Source organism: Scyliorhinus canicula, unplaced genomic scaffold, assembly GCF_902713615.1.
Source record: "Scyliorhinus canicula unplaced genomic scaffold, sScyCan1.1, whole genome shotgun sequence".
NCBI lineage: Eukaryota > Metazoa > Chordata > Chondrichthyes > Carcharhiniformes > Scyliorhinidae > Scyliorhinus > Scyliorhinus canicula.
In genome coordinates this window covers 690,563-712,107 of record NW_024055676.1, presented here as the reverse complement: position 1 = coordinate 712,107, position 21,545 = coordinate 690,563, and positions in this window count along the sequence as shown.

Sequence of the window (21,545 nt, the reverse complement as noted above, 5' to 3'; positions counted from 1 at the left end):
CAAGAAGAAAACAACAGAAGAAAAAGAGAACACAGCAACAGCAAAATCCAGCACTAATACCTTACAGCCGACCTCGCAACCCCCAACCCCTAGTTCAAGTCCAGTTTCTCCGTCCGCACGAAGGCCCACGCCTCCTCCGGGGAATCGAAATAATGGTGCCGGTCCAAATAAGTTACCCACAGGCGTGTGGGCGGCAACATTCCGAACTTTATCTTTTTTCTATAAAGCACCTCTTTCGTCCGATTAAATCCGGACCGCCGCTTAGCCCCCTCCGCACTCCAGTCCTGGTAGATCCGCACTACCCCATTCTCCCAATTGCTGCTCTTCACCTTCTTGGCCCAGCGCAGCACACACTCCCGATCACTGAACCGGTGGAACCTCACCAGCACCGCACGCGGGGGTTCATCTTCCTTGGGCCTCCTGGCCAGCACCCTGTGCGCTCCCTCCAGCTCCAAGGGCAGATGGAGAGATCCGGCCCCCACCAGCGAATTCAGCATGACAGCCACATAGGCTGTCAGGTCCGATCCCTCCAGCCCCTCTGCAAGGCCCAAGATCCGCAGGTTTTTCCGCCTCATGCGGTGATCCAGCTCCTCAAAGCGTTCCTGCCACTTCTTGTGGAGTGCTTCGTGCCCCTCCACCTTACTCACGAGGACCACGGCCTCCTCCTCTCGTTCAATGGCCTGCGTCTGCAACTTCTTGATGGCAGCACCCTGGGTGGACTGAATCTCTGACAGCCTTCTGTTCGTTTCCTGCAGAGAGCTCAGTACTTCATCCTTGAATTCTTTAAAGCAGCGCAGGAGATCAGTTTGTTGTTCCTGGGCCCAGAGTCTCAATTCCTCTGGAGCTCTGTCGGTGGCCATCTTGGATCCTTTCCCCCGTTTTTTCTGAGGAGCTGCTGCTGTTTTTTCCCCCTTTCCACTCCGAGTTCGAGTCATGGACTGTAGGGAAAGTCGTTCAGCACACCTTCCCCCACCGGGAGACGTCGAAAAATTTCCGTTTTGGACTCTCAAAAGAGCCGAAAAATCTCTTTAAAACTGGAGCTTCCAAATGTGTGGCTTACTGATCCATCACAGCCACCGGAAGTCATTGAACTTCACATTGCACAACACAGTCACAAACTCCATTGTGTTGGATATGACTAATTCAGACTTGTGTTCATCCGTGGCAGTTAGCCACTGTTTCCTTTCATGGTCCGAATTGTCTTTCACCCGTTTTGCCGAATGGATTTCTGTTTGGTTTTAGTGTGGCCACTGATTGTGAGAGACAGAGACTGAAACTGTATGTGTGTGTGTGTATGTGTGTGTGTCTGTGTGTGTGTCTGTGTGTGGATATATGTGCCTATGTGTGTGCCTGTATGTCTATATCGGCCGGTTAATCTGGAACACATCATTATTCATTGTTTGCAAAATGGCGTTGCCAATAATTGCAATTATTTTTCAGCAGATGACGACATTTTATTGAGATTACCTTCCACATCCTACGCGACACTCAATATGTACTTGTAATGTATTGTCTTGAGTGATCTAGACAGTAATATCGAGCTGTCCATTCCATTGAAAAGGCAAATGTATCTTTCAATTTACTTACATATCGGTTCACCTCGCTTTCTCTGTCTCAGTCTGCACCGAAATCAGTTGAACCCTCTTCTCTCTCTCAGACTTAACTCACTCACACAGGCACACAGCAGCCGAGTCTGGAACCTAGTGTTTAAATGGCACCTCCTGTTTAAATCTTTTTTACTGAAGGCACTTCTGACAATAATGAAGCACCAAAACGTCATCAGAGGAAAATTCTGTGCCAGAAAGGCAATGGATCATTCACTTAACCGCTCCCCCCCCCCACCCCCTCTCTCTCCCCCCCCCTCTCTCTCTCTCTCTACCCCCTGCCCCCCACCTCTCTCTCGCTCTGACATCAAATGCCTTCAAACTTTCTACATTAGTGTAACCTCTGTTAACAGATTGTTGTTTTAATTTCCCTTCATGTCTCCAGATTATTATTTGTATTATGACCAGTGAAGATCATCTGTGCACCTCCCGATCGGTTACTGTGTTTCTAAACAAATAATCTAACTTTTTCAAGGCAATGGGAATGGATGTGAATGTAATGCTGAGGCCGGCAGCAATCTGTGTGGGTGTTCTTGATGCTGTCAGAGTGAGTTCACCCTCACAGGCAGGAAGACTGTTCACGGCGATAACATGAAACTGACGCCTGCTGTTTCATTCTCAGGTAACACAACTTCCTGTTTCTCTGCTGCCGATTCCAAACCGCACATCTCACTTCTGAGCAGAAAATAAATCCAGGGACCACAATCTGGTGAGAACATCTGTTAATGCGGCTTATATCCGCCCACAGAGTCAGGGCAGAGTCACACAGATCACATTGCGGTGACATTTACAAATGAACCTGTTGTGATCTGTTTAAAGCTTCCATTCCAGGTCATAACTGGATGGTCAGTGGATCAGTCAGTGAGTTTCCCCGGTTCTCTGAAGCGAGGAAATTATATCTTGCTCCATTTCACTATTTTATCATTCTCCCTCTCGCTGTGTAATTTGTCTTTACTGTTTCTCAGATTTTATCGCTCAACCCCACGTCTCTCTTTCTCATTTCTTCGCTCAGTTTCACTTTCTCTCTCTGTATCTTTCTCCACCTTTATGTGTGTCTATTTCATTAAACTTCTAAAACAAAACCATCAAGGTTTGAGTACAGTGATTAAAGAGACACTATTACAACTGGCAGGAGGGTCTGTAACCAGAGGACACAGATTTACTGTATTGAACAAGAGGATTGTTTTTACACAGCCAGTTGTTATAAACTGGAATACACATCTGGAAAGTATGATGGAATCAGATTTAACAGCAACTTTGGAAAATGATGGATAAATATTTGAAGGTATTAAGATCTGAAGGATGAGAGGGAATGGGACCAGTTGGATGGTTCATCTATAATCATTGTCCCAGCACTTTTTCTGTATCTACCTCTGTCCTTCATTGAGGCCGAATATAATACAATCATTACACATCTGTCACATTACACATCATTACATCTGTCTTTCGGCAGAACCTGGGTGTGTGTCGATAATTGCCACGAATCTTTCAGAGGTCCGTTGCTGTTTGCAACCCACTACTTTGGACAAAGTAACAGTGAATAGCACTTGTTTCGAAAAAGAACAATTATCGTTAACATTTGTGGCACTAATTCTTCCTGTGATGAGTCTTTGGCTTTTAGTCTTTGTGTCTGAAACTGATGATTTAAACAGAAGTGTCCATAAGATGGGACGGTAGGGTGGTGCAGTGGTTAGCACTGCTGCCTACGCTTTTGAGGACTCCAGTACGATCCCGGTCCTGGGTTACTGTCCGTGTGGAGTTTGCACCTTCTCGCCGTGACGGCGTGTTTTTCACCCCCACAACCCAAAGCTGTGAAGGGTCGGTGGATTGGCCACGCTAAATTGCCCCTTAATTGAAAATATAAATAAATGGATACTCTAAATTTACCAAAGAAATATAGTGTTCATAAGCTGCCGGAACCGGCTCTCGCGTTTCTATGTAAATGGAGAACTGTTCGTAACAATAAGAAGCAACAGATGTTTTTGTTTCCGCCGACAGATGCACCATTATAGGGTCTGCAATAATTATCCTTCCATTGGGTATAAACGATCCGAGGTGGAGTCAATCACACGCACCTCACTCAATGAAGTTTCCAATCCGCTTTTCCCACACACATCCCTGTCACTCAGCATGATAATGAAGCCTTGGCTGGGGCCCGGAGCATCATTGCTTTCTGATAGTTTCACTTCATCTTAAAATCAGCTGTTCATGGGATCCCCTGTCTCCCTTCATCGAAGATTATCACCAGTCTCTGTTATTGATACATTGGAGCCGGTCTCTGTGATTATTATTATACCTGACCCCAGTCTGACCCCGGGCCGGGTAGTCTCTGTTATTGATACACTGGAGCCGGTCTTTGTGATTATTATTATACCTGACCCCAGTCTGGCCCCGGGCCCGGCATCTCTGTTATTGATACACTGGAGCCGGTCTCTGTGATTATTATTATATCTGACCCGCCCAGCAGTTGGAAATCCCTTGACAAATCCAATGAGATTGAAGTTGTTTGTTTTTTTCGATGTTGGCAGGAACGTAAACTTTAATGATGTTCCAGGAGAGCGTCAGGGTGGTGCGGTGCTTAGCACTACTGCCTCACCGCGCTGAGGACCCGGGTTCGATCCCGTCCCCGGGTCATGTCTGTGTGGAGTTTGCACATTCTGCCCGAGTCTCATTCCACAACCTAAAGGATGGTGGATTAGCCAGGCCAAATGCCCCTCAATTGGAAAGAGAAAAATTGTTATTTTAAAGTAATTAAAGAATGATGTCCCAGGAACCCGTCTTTCGCTGGATGTAGAGATTGTTCAGAGTTGTTCTGTCCTTCACCCTTTAGATTCTGAGGCGGGTAGACAGGGTAGATATAGGGAGGATGTTTCCATTCATGGGATAGTGTAGGACCAGAGGGCAGGGACACAGAATAAGCCGGATTTGAGGAAGGTTTTGTTCTCTGAAAGAGTGGTGAATCTTGTGAATTCGTTACCCCAGGAAGCTGTGGAGACCGAGTCCTTGACCATTTGCAAGGCTGAGATCGAAAGGTTTTAACCAGTAAGGAATAAAGGTTCATGGAATTTAATGAGTGTGCGATTCGCCATGAATGTGGATCTATTAAATGGTGAAGCGGGCTCGAAGGGCTGAATGGCCGACTTTTGTGCCTATTTCTTCTGGTCTTCTTGTCCCCTCAATGCAGTTGAGTCGACGAAAATAATGGATACAAGTAAACAGAAGGATTTTGATCCAAACTATCACCGTGAGAATTGAGAGTCAGGGGTGAGAGTATCACTAACGATTAATGGCAACAAAACCTGTTTGCATTTCCCATTACATTAGTACAAAGGTAACACACCACACATACGAGAAATCTAAAATGAACACATAAAGTGCTGGAAAGTCTCAACCGGTCAGAAAGCGGATGGAAATCCGTTTGTTTTTCATACATTCATATTATTTCCGCTCTCACAATAAGGTGTAGAGAGGGTGAATAATTTAGGAAGCTGTTCAATAACCCGTTTCAGTTGCACGAACACTCCTTCCATGGTCACCAAACCCTGGAGTGGAATTTGAACCCAGGTCAAACAGCTCAGAAACAGAAGTTCGACAAAATGTGCTGCTCTGGCGGGTCGTATTTTCGGAGAGAAATACAGTGAGTTTCAGGTGGATGAACCTGGTGCTGATATTCTGTCAGTGATATGGAACATGAACTCTGTTTCTCTCCTCACATTCTGACTGACATGCAGAGAAATTCCAGCAATTCTGGGTGTTTTTTTTACCATTACACTAACTTCATCCAGTTCATATTGAAATGGTGCTTGATTCTGTAATTAAGCATTTGGGGGAAAATCTGATATATCAATAGGCGCTGAAACATTGGCGACAATGCAATAGGCGCTGTCTGTCTCTCTCACACATACACATGGTTATTTTATACCTAACTTTGATCGGCTGTACTTCATCATCAGACCGGGGCCAGTGATGTGTTCAATAATGCACTGCAGGTTGCAAATTTTAAAATTGCATCAATCTCTGTATTGTTTGCATTTAAAGCAAGTATGCAATAAGGGTGGACACAAAGACACTATCTATGTGATGGTTAAACTAATAGCCTATCTGCCATTCAGGTTTTAATGCTTTGATTCTCTATCATTAGTCCCATTATTATTAACGTCCCCGAAGACGTGTTTGTTAGGTGAATTGGACATTCTGAATTCTCCCTCAGTGTGCCCGAACAGGCGCCATTGTGTTGCGACTAGGGGATTTTCACAGTAACTTAACTGCACTGTTCATTTAAGCCTACTTTTGACAATAATACAGGTTATTATTATTCTTAGTATCATTTCTGAGATCTCTGTCCCTGTCGGTTCTAACAGGCTGTTTACTGTATTAGTATTTTGACCTATTCCAATTATTATTGTACAAAGTATTTTTACGATTATGCCCACACAAATACACGCTTATTCCAATGCTAGATCAGGTGCCGTCTTTCTTATGCCTACCTAATCCATATATCAATAATGTTTATTACTCTCACGACAAGTTCATGTGATCACTACTTTAGCATATATATCTGTCTATATTGGACCAGCCCCTGTCTCTGCACTGTATTGTCAATTCATTGATGGGATGGGAGCGTGTCTGGTTAGGTCAACATTGCTTTTCCATCTCTAATTGCCCTTCAGAAGGTGGTGGGGAGTTGCCTTCTTAAATCGCTGTGGTTCCTAACGTATAGGCCCAGCCACAGAACTGTTAGGGAGGGAATTCCAGCATAATGGCGCCAGCGAAAGTGACGTAACGGCGGTATATTTCCATGTCAGGATGGTGAGTGGCTTGAAGGTGATCCCAGGTATCTGCTGCCTTTGTCCTTCCAGGTGGCAGTGGTCATGGGTTTGGAAGGTGCTGCCGAAGGAACCTTGTTGAGTTGCACTAATGCATCTTTTAGGTGGGACAGAAAGCTGCCATTATTCTTCGGTTGGAGGGAAATAACGTTTTTGGAAGGGTTAGCAATCAAGCAGGCTCTTTTCTCCCGGATGGCGTCTTGCTTCTCGAATGTTGTTGGAGCTGCACTCATCCAGACAAGTGGAGAGTTTTCCATTACACTCCTGACTTGAGCCCTGATGATGTTGGACGGGCTTTGGGGACAGGAAGTTAGTTACTCGCGGCAGGATTCCTCGCCTTTAACCTGTTCAGATCGCAACAGTATTTATATGGCTAATCCAGTTCAGTTTCCAGGCAACAGCAGCCCCCTGAATATTCATAATGGGGACACGGTGATGGTAATGCCATTGAATGTCAAGGGAAGATGGTTAGATCTTCTCGTGTTAGAGCGGGACATTGCCGCACTTGCCACTTGCCAAGCCTGAATATAGTCCAGATCTTGTTGCATTCTGACATGGACTGCATTTAATGAGTCGCAAAAGGTGTTGAACATTGTGCAGTCATCTGCAAACACGCTCACTTTTATCCTTGTGATGGACGAAAGGCCATTCATGAAGCAGCTGGATATGGTTGGTCCCAGACCACTACCCTGAGGAACGTGGCAGCTTCAGGTAAAGCAATAACTGAGACAGTGGCTCAGGTAATACAAAGAGAAACATGTTCTGGTTTAGTATCCGTGGAGATTGAATCTAGTGAGGTAACAATTTAGACATAGACTATGACATTGGTTGGCACTATTCCTTCGCAGCGTCAGGGCCCCAGGTTCGATTCCCGGCTGGGGTCAATGACTGCGTGGAGTCTGCGTGTTCTCCCCATATCTGCGTGGGTTTCCCCCGGGTGCTCCGTTTCCTCGCACAGGTCCTGAAAGACGTGCTGTGAGATTAATTGGGTATTCTGAATTCTCCCCCTGTGTACTCGAACAGCTGCCGGAGTGTTGCGACTAGGGGCTTTTCACAGTAACTTCATTGCAGTGTTAATGTAAGCCTACTTATGACAATAAAGATTATAATTGTAATAATAATTGAGATATGACCCCATGCTATACTAACTTCCTATGTACTTAGTGTAATATAAAGTGGTCCTTGCTTCAGCATATAAACAGCTGGGATTGAGCCGAATACAGTAACAACTGAGACCTGCTGTCATAAAATCAGAAAGCTGACCTAACGTAATAGAATCAGAGACGGTGTCTGGTTAGATATGAATAGGAAGAGGGTCCTTGGCAGTAACAATGGAGACAATCTCTGCTTCATGTAATGTCAGCAATCACGGCGTCACTGCCATCAACTGGCCAAACGTTGCTATTGCAATTATTGATTTATAAAATATATTTCATGAGATGTGGCCTCATTAGCAAGGCCCGCATTTGTTGACAATCACTAACCTCACGAACTGATAAGTTATAGGGCCTCTATTTGTATTTTTAAAGCACACTATCAGCTGTAGCAGGATTTGAACACCGCCTCCGTGAATGAAGCTGGGACTCTCAATTACTGGCCCAGTGACATTACAGTTAACACACTGCTGTCTCTTTAAACAGTCAGGGGGGGTTTTCAGTGAAGAATAAGGCCGTTTGGACAGATATGGATGTGTTGACCATCTATAGGTGTGATTTGCTGAATACCATTCTTTTCCCGCAGTCTAGCATTGTTTTTCCCTTTGAGATAATAATCCAAAACCGCTTTGAAAGCAGCAAGTGACCCTGCCACCGCTACACAAATGTCCAGTCCATGCTAACCACTCACTGGGTGAAAGGTTTTATCCTTATGAAATGAAAATCGCTTATTGTCACGAGTAGGCTTCAATGAAGTTACTGTGAAAAGCCCCTAGTCGCCACATTCCGGCGCCTGTTCGGGGAGGCTGTTACGGGAATAGCTTATGTCTTCCTGCTTATTTTCCCAATTCCTTCAATCAGGCACTCGGCCCTTCCGCCAGTGGTATAGGTTCATAGAACATAGAACAGTACAGCACAGAACAGGCCCTTCGGCCCTCGATGTTGTGCCGAGCAATGATCACCCTACTTAAACCCACGTAACCCGTATACCCGTAACCCAACAATCCCCCCCATTAACCTTACACTACGGGCAATTTAGCATGGCCAATCCACCTAACCCGCACATCTTTGGACTGTGGGAGGAAACCGGAGCACCCGGAGGAAACCCACGCACACACGGGGAGGACGTGCAGACTCCACACAGACAGTGACCCAGCCGGGAATCGAACCTGGGACCCTGGAGCTGTGAAGCATTGATGCTAACCACCATGCTACCGTGAGGTTCCTCCATATCTACTCTGGAGAGGACCCTCATGATTTTGTATATCTCCGCCAGATCACGTCGTAACCTGCTTGTCAAGGGACATAGTCGCAACTTGTCCAATCTATCTTCGCAGGTGAACTTGATCACTGGAGCCATTCCCGTGAGCATTTTCTGCACGCACCCTAATGACTCACATTGTCCTGTAAGTGTGATACCCACAATGCTTCAGTTCAGTGGGTTCAGGATTTAATACAAGTTTAACATAACGTCCATTCCTCTGTATTTTATATACCCATTGATAATTCCCTTTATTAATTGTTTTAATGGCCGCGCTCTCAACTGTCCTATCCCCATCAGTAATTTATCTACATATAAACATTTTGTTGGTAAAAGCAAATTACTGCGGATGCTGGAATCTGAAACCAAAGAGAAAATGCTGGAAAATCTCAGCAAGTCTGGCAGCATCTGTAAGGAGAGAAACGAGGTGACGTTTTGAGTCCAGATGACCCTTTGTAAAAGCTCCCTCTGATCCTGCATTGCCTTTTGAATTATTCCCTTTATTTTCTTTTGTCTTTCTGCGGTCTGCAAGACATATGAATTACTTCAAACTTTACTGCACTAACTTTAATCTGCAAATTACCCACCCATTCCACCAACCTGTGTTTGTTGTTTTGAAGTTGTACATTATCCTACCGATGGTTCGCAACACCGTCACATTGTGTATCATTCGCAGATGTTAAAAATCTCCCATATCAAACAAGGTCCAGGTTATTAAGGTGTCATATATAAGGCCGCAATATAGATCCCTGGAAACTTCATCACAACGTCCCTTCACTCCGAGAAACAGCTGATCCCTACAGCTAGTTGTTTACTGGAAATTTCGTGTCCACCTTGCAACTGTCCATTTTACCTCAGAATGTGGCGCTGCAGCACATTATCAAATGGCATTTGGAAGTTCATCAACAGCAATCCTCAGATCAACCATCTTTGCTATTCATCAGAAAATTCAAGCAACGTAATTAAACATCGTCGCACGGCTTAATTTATCAACAAAGCACTGATGTACCAGCTCATAGCCTTCGCTGGTGGTCCCAAAATTTAAATTGCAGATTAATTTGAGTTATGGTCAGCGAAATTGCAAAGTGCCTCAATTGCTGTTAATTTATTTTTTTGATTATCTTATTTGAAAGGAGGAATGTGGAGCCATGGGAACCACACGTTGCAATGTGATTATTTGTGCAAGTGAGTGGACCTAACAACCTAAACCTGACGTGAAATTAATGAAACTTACAGTGCTGATTAAGTATTCCACTTGCTGAAAAGGAAATGAACATTTACTGCTCTGCAACGTGTTTCACATTCACTTCCGATCCACAATATCCAATCTTAACGCTTGAACTTCATTTCCACCCAACGTCTTCCAACCTCATAGAATCAGATAATCTTTTTAATGCAGAAGGAGGCCATTCAGACCATCGAATCATCACCGACCCTCTGATGGAGCAGTAAAAAAAATCATTGGGTGAGATCTGGTGCAGGAATAATAAAGAAATTGCTGAACATAAAATAAAACGTGTGGTGTTCCTGCGTAATATAAGAAAACCAGAATCTTAGAAATATATAAAGTATGAGCAGGAATCGGGTATTCGCTCCTTCGAGCCTGCTTCGCCATTCAATAGTGTATCAGGTGATTCTCTATATCGACACCAGACTCCAGCTCTGTCCCATACCCCTTGTCGTCTTTAGAGTCGAGAACTTAATTCATTTCCTTCAGAAATATATTCGGTAATTTGTCCTCTGCAGCCACCTGTCGTAGATAATTCTGCATGTTCAAAACCTTTGAGTGAAACCTTTCTCCTCATCTCTGTCCTAAATGGCTCACCCCTGAGACCGTGACCTCTTGTTGGCCACTCCCAGAGGAAACATCCTCCCTGCACCCGGGCTGCACAACCCTGTCAGAATGTTATACTTCAACGAGATCGCCTCTCATTCTGCTAAAGTCCTGTGAAATCAGGCCTTGTCCATCCAATCTGTCCTCACACGATAATGGTGCCATCCCAGGCATCATTCTGATGAACAGTCACTGCACTGCCTCCATGGAAAGCATTTCCGTTCTGAGGTAGGGAGTCTAGATCTGCTCACAATATTCCAGGTGACGTCCCACCAATACCCTACATATCTGCTGTAAGACAGCCTTGCTCCTGTACGCAAGTCCTATTGCATTTAAGGGCAACATACCACTAGCCCGCCAAACTGTTTGATGCATCTGCATGCTTGTTTTCAGTGATAGGAGTGCAAGGACACCCAGATCCCTTTGTACATCAACATTTGCAATCTATCACTATTCATATAATAGTCGGCCATGAAGTGGGTCAACTGGATAGTATTTAATCCATGCCCCTTGTCAAGTGTAAAAAGGGGCAAGAGGAACAGAAAACCACCGAAAGACAAAGTGCAATGACCTCAGGGTAAACAACTGAATGACAACTTTCAATCCGTCACAACTAATACTCCAGGAAAGGCTGCTGATTGGTTGGCAAGTCGACACTGATTGGCTGAAGATTCCCCTCACAGAAACCAACGGGGAACTAGATTCCGCCAACGATCAAGTTAATTAAAAACATTCTGCAACTTTTGTTTGCAGAATTGCTCATAACAGTGAGCTAAGTTTCTGAACGAAGAAGCTGTGAGTCAACATTCATTGTTACCTCTGAATTGTACCAGTTGTTACATTGAGAACGCGTCAGTCAGTATTGGTTGTTGCAACGTGACAGGCGGTGGGGTGCGCCACCTGGTGGCAGGTTTGAACGAATCTCTCTTCAAATTACGTCACAGACAGGGTAATGGTCCCAGTTGTCCCGGGGTCTTTGTGTGTTGACCTCAGCAGACAGCGCTGTAGGTGAGCTGCAGCCCATTCAATGTGAAAATTGTGATATTCTTTGGCGTATTCAGAAGAAAAGGAAACGAATGTTAACCTCTTTCGTTCCATAGAAATATGTATGAAGTACGAACGTGGAAGCATTGTTCTGGGTCTGACAATAAAAGTAGAACAGAAAAGTTCACATTTGGAGGTTGAACAGATACAATATAAGATCAGCGGATTGAGCTTCTGTTACTCACTGCCCGACCCGATCTCCAGAAACCACTCCTATTTGTGGTTAACCCACACAGCAGACTGAAAAATTAATAGAAAGTTGATGGTTGCGTCGATATATTAGATGGATATATCAATCGATTGCTCGATAGATAGATACGTAGATAGACAGACAGATGGAATGAATATTAAAGCTGATAGCATTTTATCTTTTTCAAGAACCCGTCGGACGGGTGGACTAATGGAGAGACTGGGTGAACCAACCCGAACTCAATACAACTTATAACGTAATACAAAGGATAATCGCTTTTATAAATCGATCCTCACGGTTAATGGGAAACAAGTTCCGGGATGTTCATGCTGCTAACATGTGCAGGTTGATCGCTATGAATATCCAACATTATATTACCGCACTGACACAAACTCAGGGATTTCAATCCCAGAAAGCTCGCTCGGACAAGTCCAAGGTTTTTGAAAGTGTCTCTGACGGAATTTCTCCTTTGTGTTTCTATGGCTGTGTTAATCTGGCTGCTTATTTACTTTAATGGTTGTCTGTGTGTCTGTTTGAGAGATCAGTTTGTGGGTCGATCACTGTGTTTACCTGTCTCTGTGTCTATGTTTGTGCTGATTCTGTGCTGTAAACGAGGCTGCTGGGAGATGGACATATTCACTTACTTTCATCATTAGCAACTCAGACTAATATGCACTCAAAAATCATGTCAACGAATGTTGGAATTTATTGCAGTGTCTGTGCATGTCTGGATGGATATTTACGTACATGTTGTTGCACGTGGCCGTGTGTGTTTCCAATAGGCGGTTGCGCTGTCCACAGGAGGGCGCTCTCTGATCACGTATCAAACATCACCGACCCGTTCCAGAGGAAGCGGCTGCTTTAAGACATGAAGGTGGGCGGAGCGAAGAAATCGGATTCGAACTCATAACATCTCGCTAATTGTTTTATCTCCGCCAATTACAGGGCTGGTCCAGTCAGTGATACCTGTCTCTGTATCTGAAGTTCAGATTCGAACCATGGGGCTGATACTCTACCTGCCTCTGGTTATTGTCCTGATGACAGGTTGGTTATATTGAACCTCTGTACTGAATCCTCCAATTCCCAAATGTGTTCTTATTTCCATCTTCGGGTGCTCATCCGCTTCACGTTTCTCCTTCTAACCAGCTTTTTCATTTTAGGGATGAGTAAGGGAGACTCGGTGTCTCAGGAAGAACAACGAGTCGACGCAGAAGAGGGTGAAGATTCAGCCATACCCTGCAGTTACTCGGTATCGAGTTCAGCTGCAAGCTATTACCACTTCTGGTATCGCCAGTATCCACACCGAGCTCCGCGATATCTACTCAGAGCCGATAGTTATGGGTTCAACGAGACGGCTCCCGGCTTTAAACGTTTCAGCGGGAAACTCCACCCGACACAAAGCACTTTTCACTTGTCCCTGACAGATTTGAAGATGACAGACAGCGCCGTGTATTATTGCGCGCTGAGACCCACAGTGAACGAGGGCCCGGCGGGGCTCATACACAAACTGGCACGATTTCCGTATCAAGTAAGCACAAGGAGTTGCATTGGTACAGATAATAAACGGGGCAATCCAGCTCCATCTGAATGGGTTTCCCTGAATGAGGTCAATGGTTCTCACTGTTGGGCCATTTGACATTTGACGGTCATTATACCCCAGAATCAAATTCCATAATTTCCCGATCCCATTTATATAAACCTGCCGATCCCGGAGAATCATTTCATCAATCTGTATTTGTGAAACTTCTTGATCAGGTGGCAATCTACCATGCAGCACTTTTAAAAAGTGATCAAATTCAGAGTTATCACATTTAAATTTCCTGGGGTACAAGTGATGACTGACTGAAATGAGTACTTTACCAGTACAAGAGACCCCAGTGGAAGCGCATCTTGGCGTAGAGTTGGATGACTATTTATCCCGGGTACCTTTAAAACAGTAATTATTAATTATGTTCGTGCACTGAATGGCCTCGTTAACATCTGTGTGTAAGGCTGATTTTAAAATATTTATTTTATCTTTCACATTTTTGGGGAGAAATATCTACCTCAGGAAAGATGTGAAAGTTGATGTCGAAGGAAAACGATTTCAACCGAGAAAGTGTCAGAATGACGGCAATGTGAGGAAGGGAGCGAGAAAGACAAACACACAGCCAGGGGTGGAATGTGATTGGAGAGAACCCGCCCTAATAAACGCTCAACTGACAGTGATTGGCCCTCAGCTGACGTCAGAGCTGAGAGACCAGCCAATCGTAGTACTGACAAACACCCCTCAGTTTCCCAAGAATTGATCTGCGTTTACTCTTTGCCACTGATCTGGGTTTGCACTTTGATATGAGACTAGAAGCAGCAACATATTTGAAACAGTGTCGCTTTTTACTGTTCAATCAGGAACCATGTGCTCCCTGTGTGTTTTACTGATAATAACGGTCTTGCTGCCCGGTGAGTCTGAGCTCAAATCCTCCTCCTGTGTTTCATAGGTTATATTTACTCACATATTTATGACACATTCTATATGTTGTTACAGGAACCAGTGGCCAAGATTCGGTTTCCCAGGAGCCGCCTGAATTACCGGTTCAGGAAGGACAGCAGCAATATTGAACTGCAGTTACAAAGCAAAATATACTGACCAGAATCTCTTCTGGTCCATCCAGTATCCAGGGGAAGCTCCGAGATATCTACTGAAGAAATATAGCGCGGGGAAGGGAGAAAGGTCTTCAGATTTCCCTGACCGGTTTTCTGCTGATTTAGACAAGGATAAGAAAACGATTCCTTTAAATATCACCGGGGTCCGTGTCTCTGACTCTGCCGTGTATCTCTGTGCGCTGAGCCCCACACTGTTACAGAGGGACTCTCAACCCGTACAAAAACCGGTAAAGCACTCTCACCTCGATTCACTGAATTAGATCTTTCACCTGGATTGTGAACTATTTATGTAAACAAAGCAATATTATAAAGAGCAGCTAGCCCTAATTATTTCTTTCTGTAGTGCTGAACGTGTATCATTGTCTGCTAAATCCCTTTTTATAGTAGTTTCTGTGCTTTGCGAGCAGCTCTCCAAATGCCACCGTCATGACAACACTAAATAGCATCCATCTGTGCCCTGTCTCAAAGATACGCTCAGGAACAGGACTAACATTCGCTTTCACGCCCTCTCTGTGTCACAGAGAGCGACGGTTGTTCGTCGTTTAGTTGTTTCGAGACATATGTTGGATTTGGGGATATGCGGGGAAATAAGGGACATGCAGGTGGTGCAGGAAATTAGATTCCAGGTCGAACAACTATGATCTGTACAATTGCAGAGCACCCCCATGTGAAGGGGCAAATCGTCCACTGCAGATCCTGATTACTATTGATTTCAGCTATTCGACCACAGCTGGTACATATTATTTGCAATTGTACCGTCAGGACCGGGACGAAGCCCCCATATTCTTGATCTACATTCCTAATTACGGAGGTGTTTCCAGAGCAGTGGGCGTGGGGAGTCGATTTTCTGCATCTTTGAACAGTTCGAGGAGTGAGGGAAATTTCAACATCCGGGAACTGTTGCTGTCTGACAGCGCGGTGTAGTACTGCGGACTGAGAGACAGTGACAGCAACCAGAGGGAGTCTGGCACAAAATCACTGTCGCAGTGTGACACTGTGAATGGAACTGGGTACAGATTGGGAGATAAACCTGCAGATTGTTCTCATTTGAAAATATTGAAATAAGTATAAAGCCGAAAGTAATAGTGCTGCATTGGGAAAGTTCTGTTCCATTCCATTCACATTAAATACATTCTAGACAGAATGAAAAGAAATGTTTGGAGCATTTGTACCATTTTGTAATTGAACAATGTCGCGAAAGAAATGTTGAAAACAATACTTAACGATGTGATTTAGCGGTTACAGGAAGTAACACAACAAGTAAATGCAGCCGCAATAGCAGGCATACAAGCTGGATTCAAAAACAGATTCTTCCCCGCTATTACCAGACTTCTGAATGACCCTCTTATAAGAACATAAGAACATAAGAACTAGGAGCAGGAGTAGGCCATCTGGCCCCTCGAGCCTGCTCTGCCATTCAATTAGATCATGGCTGATCTTTTGTGGACTCAGCTCCACTTTCCGGCCCGAACACCATAACCCTTAATCCCTTTATTCTTCAAAAAACTATCTATCTTTACCTTAAAAACATGTAATGAAGGAGCCTCAACTGCTTCACTGGGCAAGGAATTCCATAGATTCACAACGCTTTGGGTGAAGAAGTTCCTCCTAAACTCAGTCCTAAATCTACTTCCCCTTATTTTGAGGCTATGTCCCCTAGTTCTGCTGTCACCCGCCAGTGGAAACAACCTGCCCGCATCTATCCTATCTATTCCCTTCATAATTTTTAATGTTTCTATAACATCCCCCCTCATCCTTCTAAATTCCAACGAGTACAGTCCCAGTCTACTCAACCTCTCCTCATAATCCAACCCCTTCAGCTCTGGGATTAACCTAGTGAATCTCCTCTGCACACCCTCCAGCGCCAATACGTCCTTTCTCAAGTAAGGAGACCAAAACTGAACACAATACTCCAGGTGTGGCCGCACTAACACCTTATACAATTGCAACATAACCTCCCTAGTCTTAAACTCCATCCCTCTAGCAATGAAGGACAAAATTCCATTTGCCTTCTTAATCACCTGTTGCACTTGTAAACCAACCTTCTGTGACTCATGCACTAGTACACCCAAGTCTCTCTGAACAGCGGCATGCTTTAATGTTTTATCGTTTAAATAATAATCCCATTTGCTGCTATTCCTACCAAAATGGATAACCTCACATTTGTCAACATTGTATTCCATCTGCCAGACCCTAGCCCATTCACTTAACCTATCCAAATCCCTCTGCAGACTTCCAGTATCCTCTGCACTTTTCGCTTTACCACTCATCTTAGTGTCATCTGCAAACTTGGACACATTGGACACATTATGAACTGAACTGTCTTTGTGGGGCGACATGGGGATTTTCACAGTAACTCCATTGCATTGTTAATGTAAACCTACTTGTGACACTCATAAAGATTATTAATATTATTATTATACTACACTGCGTATGCTCACCCGATGTCTGTGCCTATAGATTTATATTGTGTATCTATCGTATATCCTGTTTTTCATTAATGCAACGATCTGACTGGACTGTACGCAAAACAATATTTTTCATTCTACCTCGGCACTTGTGACACTAAAATCCAAATCCAAAGCTGCAGAACATGCAGTGAAGAAAATGTTCTGGTTATTCTTCCATTAACTCGTTTTTCCGACCATTCGGTGACCATTCCGCGACCGAAAACGTACAACGCCTGACCTCACAGTTTACTATATTATTTTCATTGGCTTCTAATCATGTCCTGAAAATACCCATTTATAACTGTTCATGTGACTGTTCATTCTTAGTTTTAATATTCGTTAGTGTATTTAACATTGAGAGGAATTTTATCGGCCTATTCTATTGATTAGGAGTCTCCTCACCATGCTGGATTCGGTTTACATTACAGCCTGATGTCACAAACAGAAAAGTCTTTGCTCTCACTCGGAGTTTCTTTTCCTCATCAGAGGTGCACGGATGTATATAGTTCCAGGCCACCCACGGGTGGCAGTGCTCGCAATGGTAGTAGCGAGTTCTCCGAGACTCGAAATGAACAGCAGCAAGTTCCTCCCTCTCACAGTTAATGCAACAATCAGACTGAATCACTATTCAATGCGAACCATTTTAGGCGGTGTTGCTATGGATTGTGCTGTAGTTTATGTGCACGAGAATCTATTAACTTGTCAGTAGCCGATCTGCTGTTTAAAAACTCTTCAACAGACAGCAGCTGTGACCCAGAAACTTGCGGCAGTTTTTGCTCGAGACTTTCACTCGCTCCCATCACTGCGACACTCTGTGCACAGTAATAGACCGCGGTGTCAGACAGCCGCAGCTCCGAGATGGTCAATGGGTGCAACTTGTCCGAATGTTGGACTGAATCGAAAAATCTGATCAGCGGTTAGTTCTCAGAAACACAGGGCTGGATGTTCAGATCAGCTCCGGCAACGATGTTTCTGCCCCTTCAACCAGTCCCACTGACGTCACTCAGTTTACAGACCTACGTCACTAAATATGCAGGGAAACGTCACACGTGTCCTCAGTCAGACGTCACAGTGACGGTGCTCTGCCGCGTGCGCATTCTCCTACCCACACCCCACCAATGCTGAAGCTCCTTCACAGCTTCACTTTGTGATCACAAGCCCCAGAGACCTGGTTCGGGCGGGCACGGTGCAGTTGATGTTGGACTCAGTTTGATATACAACAACGCTGCCTTCGCAGCATTGTCTCTGGTCCTGAAAACTACCGAGAGCTACTTAACACAGATCGATAGGATCCAACATGAAGCTGAGTTTCACTTTAGTGATTATCTCCCTGAATGTCTTACTCTTCTCTCCGTGTGAGTGTGATCACTATATCTGGCAGGAATATGTCACACATCAGATATGTCATGTTGTAGTAACATATAGTTTGCTTTATTGTGTATTTTGTTATGTCATTTTGTATTTGATTTTGCTATAGTATATTCTCGTGGTCTGTGCGATATTAAATTTATCATGTTATTTTACATCTACATTTTTCTCAGATGCCGCTGGCAGTGACGAGATATCACAGTCTCCTGAGTCAGTGGTTGTTACCAAGGGAAACATTGCATCCTTGGCCTGTTCCACCACATTAGCAGGAAAGATCATACAATGGTACAGACAATACCCGGATGGAACCATGCAGCATCTGGCGAGCGGTACCAGCGATCAGGGGAGGATCACAGCTCGGCTCAGTTTTTCAGAGAAACAAAGCGTTCTGAATATTAGTGACGTTCGACTGGCAGATACCGCCACCTATCTTGGTGCAGTGGAGGCACAGTGAACTGAAAACCATTCAGGGCCGTACAAAAACCTGCCGTGGTGATTCAGAAAGTGTGTCGCCTGTGCAGTCATCAGAGAGCAGGCATTTTAGTAACATTCTTCCGTGGATACGTCCCAATGAGTGAGGCCTGTTCGTGATTTGAATTTCCTGTTTAATATCAGAAAAGAAGGTCCAGAATCCATTTAAATTCAGTTTATGTTCTGTAGAAGTCACAACCAGAGAGCACGGGTTCGATGGTGCTTTAAGATAATAATCATTGTGCCGTTCGGTGAGTTAATATTCAAAGGTCGTTGTCTATTTCTTGTGTTAAATCAAATTCCTTACTTAGACACATTTTACGTTTTGTTACAGGAATGTGTGATGCACAATGAGTCTCCCAGCATCCGGCCGAATTGAAGGCTGTGGAAAGACAGTGAGTAATGTTCAGCTGTAATCACTCCACGTGCGAGAGCTTTCTCTGCCGATGTCGGCAGGTCAGTATTCTGTATAAGCTGCGAGATATTTATTGAGGAGGTTTCGGCGGCGATATTGAGCTACGTCGCAACATTTCTCAGATCGATTGATTTGAACAAGGACCAATAAAATAATGCAACTGTTTGATAAACAAACCTGCTAATGTTTGTTGTCCGTGGGCCTGGGATGAAATTATCCCGGTTGATCAAGGCGCTAAGAAGACTACACAAAGACTCGCAGAGGATTTTTGTGCGAGTTCTTGGTTATTATGTGAAGCTGCGCCTCAATGCACAGTAAGAGACCTCCACACTCAGCGTGTTTATATTATGAGCAACAGCCAGATATTGCCCTCAGATTCCATCTGTTTACAGTCCTATTACTTCATTAATAATCCAGTTTGGAGACTGTGCCGGTCTCTGTCCATACCAGTGGATGCCCGTTATTACCCGGGTTGTATATTCTCAATCTAACGTCACCAAGGCACCTTCAAACACAGCTACTGTCACCGGAGACTGTCACTGGATCCGCAAATAGTCCGCCTGTAAATGTAGAGGCTCAAAAGAGCAGAAGGATAAACAGGATGGAGGTAAACCTTCATTAACTGTATGAATTTGTGTAAATTCCCATCAATCTGTTAAACTGTATTGATGAGGAAAATCCATTACTTAATGTGCAAGAGCCCCGCCAGTAATATTAAAAACATGTCTGACTGAATCTCTCAGTGAATATGACTGGAATGATCCAGAGATTGAGAAGCCGAGAGGGAACCCGGGCTCTGTTCAGCTCATTGTTCCACCCTCACACTGCAGGGTGTCAGGCCCATTGTGACATCACTGAGGAGACTGGTTTTGGTCTCATGTGACTTTCCAATCATCATGCTTGGGCTTTGCGCCTCTGCTGGTGGATTATGTTCAATCCGGTTCAGAATGGGGGTTACTGAATGGATTTAAGGTTTATTGATTTCTATGTCAAAACGGAATCTAAATCTGGAATCTACTCATTATTTTCTTCTCTGGCTATCTGTCTTAAGGAAGGTCCAATCCATTGCACTGTCACTGGGAGGCAGGCCGCAACCACCCCAGAGCTGGAACAGGAACCACACCGTTCTGGCATTTCAATTCCCTGAGCTGTGCCCAACCGTCGTTCGCAGACAACATGAAATTCGGCGGTGTGCTAAATAGCGAGGAGGAATGGTTTAGATTGCAGGATGATATCGACGGACGAGCCAGATAGGCAGAAGAGTGGCAAATGGAATTTAACCCTGAAAAGATTTGGATGATGCATTTTGGGAGGATGAACAATGCAAGAAAATGCACAATAAACGCCAGGAAGTCAAGAAGTATAGAAGCAAGAGGGACCATGGTGTTCAGGCGCATAGATCCCCGCAGGCAACAGGACAAGTAGATAAGGTGGCGAAGAAGACATGCGGGATACTTGCCTTTATTAGCCGAGGCATGGAATATAAGAGCAGGGAGGTTATTATGGGGATGTGTAAAACGCTGGTTAGCCCGCAGCTGGAACATTTTGTGCACATCTGGTCGGCACACTATGGGAAAGATGTGATGCACCAGAGAGGGTGCAGAGGAGATTAATCAGGAAGGTTTCTGGGAAGGAGTTTCTCAGCTATGAAGAGAGGCTGGATAGGCTGGGATTATTGTCATTAATTGTCAAACGTTGTCAGGGAAGGCTGAGTGGGGACCTGATCGAGGTTTTCAAAATTATGCGGAAAATAGATAGGAAGAAACCGTTCCCATTAGTGGAGGGGTCAACAACCAGAGGGAATACATTTAAGGAAAGGGCGGGGGGGGGGGGGGAGATTTAGAGGGCGTTTGAGCGTTGTGAGAACCTTGAACACACTGTCTGTGAGGGTGGTCGAGGCGGGAACACACACAACACTTAAGAAGCGTTTAGAAGAGGACTTGAAACGCCACAGCATGCAAGGCTACGGACCAAGTGCTAGAAAATTGGTTTAGACGAGTAGGTACTTGATGGTCGGGGCAAATACAATGGGCCAAAGGGCCTCTTCTTGTCTTTAAAACTCTGCGACTAAGGGACCTGAGGCAGGGAAGCTGCCGATGGAGCCACAAGGCTGCCTCTCCTTTGATCAAAGAAGGTAAAGGAGAGTTGCTGAAATGTAAGTGAGTCTGTCACTGAAGATCACACGGAGCTGTTTCCACCAGCAGATCCTTGGATAATACAACGATTGATGAGAAATTGCAGTGCTATTGTAAGCCTACTTGTGACAATAAAGATTATTATTAATA